Below are 7,832 nucleotides of genomic sequence, written 5' to 3' on the forward strand. Positions count from 1 at the left end.
GAGGGGTTGATTGCAACCCTCGTCCATTGGGACGCCACAACGTGGAGTAGGCAAGCGTTGGTCTTGACCGAACCACGGGATAAACCACTGTGCCATCTCTGTGATTGATCTCTTGTGGTTATTGTGTTTTGTTGAGACTCCTCTCTAGCCACTTGGCATTATTTGTGCTAACACTTAATCAAGTTTTTGTGGCTTAAGTTGAAAGTTTTACAGGATCACCTATTCACCCCCCTCTAGGTGCTCTCAATTGGTATCAGAGCTGTTCTCTTCAAGAAGGGACTAATCGCCCGAAGAGATGGATCCTAAGGGAAAGGGGATGGTGGTCAACAACGAGAAGGAGTCCATCTTCAATGAGTCGAAAGATGACAAGCCTACGGACTCGGGCTCGAGCCACAAAAGAAGAGACGGGAAGAAGAAGACAAGGCGCATCAAGGAGATAGTCTACTACGACAGCGACGAATCTTCCTCTTCCCAAAAGGACGACGACGACTACGAGAAAAAGAAAACGGTCAATTCGAACTTTCTTTTGATTACTCTCGTATTCCTCAAAGTACAAATGCTCATTTATTATTGAAAGGGAATTAGACTTACACCTTGTCCCTAATTTGTTTTGGTGGTTGAATTGCCCAACACAAACATTTGGACTAACTAAGTTTGCCCAAGTGTATAGATTACACAGGTGTAAAAGGTTCACACTCAGCCAATAAAAAGACCAAGTTTTGGATTCAACAGAAGAGCAAAGTGGGAACCGAAGGCCCTCTGGTCTGGGAGCACCGGACTGTCCGGTGTACACCGGACAGTGTCCGGTGTACACCGGACAGTGTCCGGTGCACCAGAGGACTCCAACTCCAACTCGCCACCTTCAGGAATTTCCAGAGGCGACTCCGCTATAATTCACCGGACTGTCCGGTGTACACCAGACAGTGTCCGGTGCGCCAAGGAAGGTCAGCCTCAGGAACTCGCCAGCTTCGGGAAAACTCCAACGGCTAGTCCGCTAAAATTCACCGGACTGTCCGGTGTGCACCGGACTGTCCGGTGCAACCCCGGAGCAACGGCTATCTCCGCGCCAACGGCTCTCTGCCGCGCATTTAATGCACGCTCTGCGCGCGCAGATGTCAGGCGCGCCCACTCCGGCACACCGGACAAGGAACAGTAGATGTCCGGTGTGCACCAAACACCCAGGCGGGCCCACAAGTCAGAAGCTCCAACGGTCAGAATCCAACGGCAGTGATGACGTGGCAGGGGGCACCGGACTGTCCGGTGCGCCATCGAACAGACAGACTCCCAACGGCCACTTTTGGTGGTTGGGGCTATAAATACCCCAACCACCCCACCATTCATTGCATCCAAGTTTTCCACTTCCCAACTACTACAAGAGCTCTAGCATTCAATTCTAGACACACCAAAGAGATCAAATCCTCTCCAAATTCCACACAACGCCTTAGTGACTAGAGAGAGTGATTTGCTTGTGTTCTTTTGAGCTCTTGCGCTTGGATTGCTTCTTTTCTTTCTCACTTGTTCTTGAGATCATAACTCCATTGTAATCAAGGCAAGAGGCACCAATTGTGTGGTGGCCCTTGCGGGGAAGTTTTGTTCCCGAGTTTGATTTGAGAAGAAAAGCTCACTCGGTCCGAGGGACCGTTTGAGAGAGGGAAGGGTTGAAAGAGACCCGGCCTTTGTGGCCTCCTCAACGGGGAGTAGGTTTACGAGAACCGAACCTCGGTAAAACAAATCCGTGTGTCACACTCTTCATTTGCTTGCGATTTGTGTTGTGCCCTCTCTCGCGGACTCGTTTTATATTTCTAACGCTAACCCGGCTTGTAGTTGTGTTTATATTTGTAAATTTCAGTTTCGCCCTATTCACCCCCCCCCCCCTCTAGGCGACTTTCAATTGGTATCGGAGCCCGGTGCTTCATTAGAGCCTAACCGCTCAAAGTGATGTCGGGAGATCACGCCAAGAAGGAGATGGAGACCGGCGAAAAGCCCACTACAAGCCAAGGGAGCACTTCATCGGAAGAGTCCCGCACCAAGAGGAGGGAGAAGAAGAAGATCTCCTCCAACAAAGGGAAGGAGAAGAAATCTTCTTCTCACCACAAAGAGAAGAAGGAAAAATCTTCTTCCCACAAGCCGCATCGGAGTGGGGACAAGCAAAAGAGGATGAGGAAAGTGGTCTACTACGAGACCGACACTTCATCAACATCGACCTCCGGCTCCGACGCGCCCTCCGTAACTTCTAAACGCCAAGAGCGTAAGAAGTTTAGTAAGATCCCCCTACACTATCCTCGCATTTCTAAACATGCACCTCTACTTTCCGTCCCATTAGGCAAACCACCAACTTTTGATGGTGAAGATTATGCTAGGTGGAGTGATTTAATGCGATTTCATCTAACCTCACTCCACAAAAGTATATGGGATGTTGTTGAGTTTGGTGCACAGGTACCGTCCGTAGGGGATAAAGATTATGATGAGGATGAGGTGGCCCAAATCGAGCACTTCAACTCTCAAGCGACAACGATACTCCTCGCCTCTTTAAGTAGAGAGGAGTATAACAAAGTTCAAGGGTTGAAGAGCGCCAAAGAGGTTTGGGATGTGCTCAAAACCGCGCACGAGGGAGACGAGCTCACAAAGATCACCAAGCGGGAAACGATCGAGGGGGAGCTCGGTCGGTTCCGGCTTCGCAAAGGGGAGGAGCCACAACACATGTACAACCGGCTCAAGACCTTGGTGAACCAAGTGCGCAACCTCGGGAGCGTAAAATGGGATGACCATGAAATGGTTAAGGTTATTCTAAGATCTCTTATTTTCCTTAACCCTACTCAAGTTCAATTAATTCGTGGTAATCCTAGATATACTAAAATGACCCCCGAGGAAGTAATCGGGCATTTTGTAAGTTTTGAGTGCATGATCGAAGGCTCGAGGAAGATCAACGAGCTTGATGATCCATCTACATCCGAAGCTCAACCCGTCGCATTCAAGGCGACGGAGGACAAGAAGGAGGAGTCTACACCAAGTCGACAACCAATAGACGCCTCCAAGCTCGACAATGAGGAAATGGCGCTCGTCATCAAAAGCTTCCGCCAAATCCTCAAGCAAAGGAGAGGGAAAGATTACAAGTCCCGCTCCAAGAAGGTTTGCTACAAATGTGGTAAGCCCGGTCATTTTATTGCTAAATGTCCTATATCAAGTGACAGTGACCGAGGCGACGACAAGAAGGGGAGAAGAAAGGAGAAGAAGAGGTACTACAAGAAGAAGGGCGGCGATGCCCATGTTTGTCGGGAGTGGGATTCCGACGAAAGCTCAAGCGACTCCTCCGACGACGAGGACGCCGCCAACATCGCCGTCACCAAAGGGCTTCTCTTCCCCAACGTCGGCCACAAGTGCCTCATGGCAAAGGACGGCAAAAGGAAGAAGGTAAAATCAAGATCCTCCACTAAATATGAAACCTCTAGTGATGAAAATGCTAGTGATGAGGAGGATAACTTGCGTACCCTTTTTGCCAATCTTAACATGGAACAAAAGGAAAAATTAAATGAATTAATTAGTGCTATTCATGAAAAGGATGACCTTTTGGATTCCCAAGAGGATTGTCTTATTAAGGAAAACAAGAAACATGTTAAAGTTAAAAATGCTTATGCTCTAGAAATTGAAAAATGTGAAAAATTATCTAGTGAGCTAAGCACTTGCCGTGAGATGATTGACAACCTTAGAAATGAAAATGCTAGTTTAAATGCTAAGGTTGATTCTCATGTTTGCATTGTTCCAACCTCCAATCCTAGAGATAATAATAATGATTTGCTTGCTAGGATTGAAGAATTGAACATGTCTCTTGCTAGCCTTAGAGTAGAAAATGAAAATCTAATTGCTAAGGCTAAAGATTTTGATGTTTGCAAAGTTACAATTTCCGATCTTAGAGATAAAAATGATATTCTTCATGCTAAGATTGTTGAACTTAATTCCTGCAAACCATCTACATCTACCATTGAGCATGTCACTATTTGTACTAGATGTAGAGATGTTGATGTTAATGCTATTCATGATCATATGGTTTTAATTAAACAACAAAATGATCATATAGCAAAACTAGATGCTAAAATTGCCGAGCACAACTTAGAAAATGAAAAATTTAAATTTGCTCGTAGCATGTTTTATAATGGGAGACGCCCGGGCATCAAGGATGGCATTGGCTTCCAAAGGGGAGACAATGTCAAAATTAATGCCCCTCCTAAAAGATTGTCTAATTTTGTTAAGGGCAAGACTCCCATGCCTCAGGATAACGAGGGTTACATTTTGTACCCTGCCGGTTATCCCGAGAGCAAAATTAGGAGAATTCATTCTAGGAAGTCTCACTCTGGCCCTAATCATGCTTTCATGTATAAGGGTGAGACATCTAGCTCTAGGCAACCAACCCATGCCAAGTTGCCTAGAAAGAAAACTCCTAGTGCATCAAATGATCATGACATTTCATTCAAAACTTTTGATGCATCTTATGTATTGACTAACAAATCCGGCAAGGTAGTTGCCAAATATGTTGGGGGCAAGCACAAGGGCTCCAAGACTTGTGTTTGGGTACCCAAAGTTCTTGTGTCTAATGCCAAAGGACTCAAAACCATTTGGGTACCTAAAGTCAAGAACTAAACTTGTTTTGTAGGTTTATGCATCCGGGGGCTCAAGTTGGATACTCGACAGCGGGTGCACGAACCACATGACTGGGGAGAAAAAGATGTTCTCCTCATATGAGAAAAACCAAGATCCCCAAAGAGCGATCACATTCGGGGATGGAAATCAATGTTTGGTCAAAGGTTTGGGTAAAATTGCTATATCCCCTGACCATTCTATTTCCAATGTTTTTCTTGTAGATTCATTAGATTACAATTTGCTTTCCGTATCTCAATTATGCCAAATGGGCTACAACTGTCTATTCACTGATGTAGGTGTCACTGTCTTTAGAAGAAGTGATGATTCAATAGCATTTAAGGGAGTGTTAGAGGGTCAGCTATATCTGGTGGATTTTGACAGAGCTGAACTCGACACTTGCTTAATTGCTAAGACCAACATGGGTTGGCTCTGGCACCGCCGACTAGTTCATGTTGGGATGAAGAATCTTCACAAGCTTCTAAAGGGAGAACACATTTTAGGATTGACAAATGTTCATTTTGAGAAAGACAGGATTTGTAGCGCATGCCAAGCAGGGAAGCAAGTTGGCTCTCATCATCCGCATAAGAACATAATGACGACCGACAGGCCACTGGAGCTCCTACACATGGACCTATTCGGCCCGATCGCTTACATAAGCATCGGCGGGAGTAAGTACTGTCTAGTTATTGTGGATGATTATTCTCGCTTCACTTGGGTATTCTTTTTACAGGAAAAATCTCAAACCCAAGAGACCTTAAAGGGATTCTTGAGACGGGCTCAAAATGAGTTCGGCTTAAGGGTCAAGAAAATAAGAAGCGACAACGGGATGGAGTTCAAGAATTCTCAAATTGAAGGCTTCCTTGAGGAGGAGGGCATCAAGCATGAGTTCTCTTCTCCCTACACGCCACAACAAAATGGTGTAGTGGAGAGGAAGAATAGAACTCTATTGGACATGGCAAGGACCATGCTTGATGAGTACAAGACTTCGGATCGGTTTTGGGCCGAGGCGGTCAACACCGCTTGCTACGCCATCAACCGGTTATATCTACACCGAATCCTCAAGAAGACATCATATGAACTCCTAACCGGTAAAAAGCCCAACATTTCATATTTTAGAGTCTTTGGTAGCAAATGCTTTATTCTTGTTAAAAGAGGTAGAAAATCTAAATTTGCTCCTAAGACTGTAGAAGGCTTTTTACTTGGTTATGACTCAAACACAAGGGCATATAGGGTCTTTAACAAGTCCACTGGACTAGTTGAAGTCTCATGTGACGTTGTGTTTGATGAGACTAACGGCTCTCAAGTAGAGCAAGTTGATCTTGATGAGATAGGTGAAGAAGAGGCTTCATGCATCGCGCTAAGGAACATGTCCATTGGGGATGTGTGTCCTAAGGAATCCGAAGAGCCTCCAAATGCACAAGATCAACCATCCTCCTCCATGCAAGCATCTCCACCAACTCAAAATGAGGAAGAGGCTCAAGTTGATGAAGAAGAAGATCAAACAAATGAGCCACCTCAAAATGATGGCATTGATCAAGGGGGAGATGCAAATGATGAAGACAAGGAGGATGAGGAACAAGCACCGCCACACCCAAGAGTCCACCAAGCAATCCAACGAGATCACCCCATCGACACCATCCTCGGTGATATTCATAAGGGGGTAACCACTAGATCTCGTGTTGCTCATTTTTGTGAACATTACTCTTTTGTTTCCTCTATTGAGCCACACAGGGTAGAGGAAGCACTTCAAGATTCGGATTGGGTAGTGGCGATGCAAGAGGAGCTCAACAACTTCACTAGGAATGAGGTATGGCATTTAGTTCCACGTCCTAACCAAAATGTTGTAGGAACCAAATGGGTCTTCCGCAACAAGCGAGATGAGCATGGTGTGGTGACAAGGAACAAAGCTCGACTTGTGGCCAAAGGATACTCCCAAGTCGAAGGTTTGGATTTCGGTGAAACCTATGCACCCGTAGCTAGGCTTGAGTCAATTCGCATATTATTAGCCTATGCTACTTACCATGGCTTTAAGCTCTATCAAATGGACGTGAAAAGTGCCTTCCTCAATGGACCAATCAAGGAAGAGGTCTATGTTGAGCAACCTCCCGGCTTTGAAGACAGTGAGTATCCTAACCATGTCTATAAGCTCTCTAAGGCGCTTTATGGGCTCAAGCAAGCCCCAAGAGCATGGTATGAATGCCTTAGAGATTTTCTTATTGCAAATGGATTCAAAGTCGGAAAGGCCGATCCTACACTCTTTACTAAAACACTTGAAAATGACTTGTTTGTATGCCAAATTTATGTTGATGATATTATATTTGGGTCTACTAATGAGTCTACATGTGAAGAGTTTAGTAGGATTATGACACAGAAATTCGAGATGTCTATGATGGGGGAGTTGAAGTATTTCTTAGGATTCCAAGTGAAGCAACTCCAAGAGGGCACCTTCATCAGCCAAACGAAGTACACTCAAGACATTCTAACCAAGTTTGGGATGAAGGATGCCAAACCCATCAAGACACCCATGGGAACTAATGGGCATCTCGACCTCGACACGGGAGGTAAGTCCGTGGATCAAAAGGTATACCGGTCGATGATAGGTTCTTTACTCTACTTGTGTGCATCTCGACCAGATATTATGCTTTCTGTATGCATGTGTGCAAGATTCCAAGCCGACCCTAAGGAAGCTCACCTTACGGCCGTGAAACGAATCTTGAGATATTTGGCTTATACTCCTAAGTTTGGGCTTTGGTATCCTAGGGGATCCACATTTGATTTGATTGGTTAATCGGATGTCGATTGGGCGGGGTGTAAAATCAATAGAAAGAGCACATCGGGGACTTGCCAGTTCTTGGGAAGATCCTTGGTGTCTTGGGCTTCAAAGAAGCAAAATTCGGTTGCTCTTTCCACCGCCGAAGCCGAGTACATTGCCGCAGGCCATTGTTGCGCGCAATTACTTTGGATGAGGCAAACCCTGCGGGACTACGGTTACAAATTAACCAAAGTCCCTTTGCTATGTGATAATGAGAGTGCAATCAAAATGGCCGATAATCCTGTCGAGCATAGCCGCACTAAACACATAGCCATTCGGTATCATTTTCTTAGGGATCACCAACAAAAGGGAGATATCGAGATTTCTTACATTAATACTAAAGAACAATTAGCCGATATCTTTACCAAGCCTCTTGATGAACAAT

This window comes from Zea mays, chromosome 5 (genome assembly GCF_902167145.1).
Source record: "Zea mays cultivar B73 chromosome 5, Zm-B73-REFERENCE-NAM-5.0, whole genome shotgun sequence".
Classification (NCBI taxonomy): domain Eukaryota; kingdom Viridiplantae; phylum Streptophyta; class Magnoliopsida; order Poales; family Poaceae; genus Zea; species Zea mays.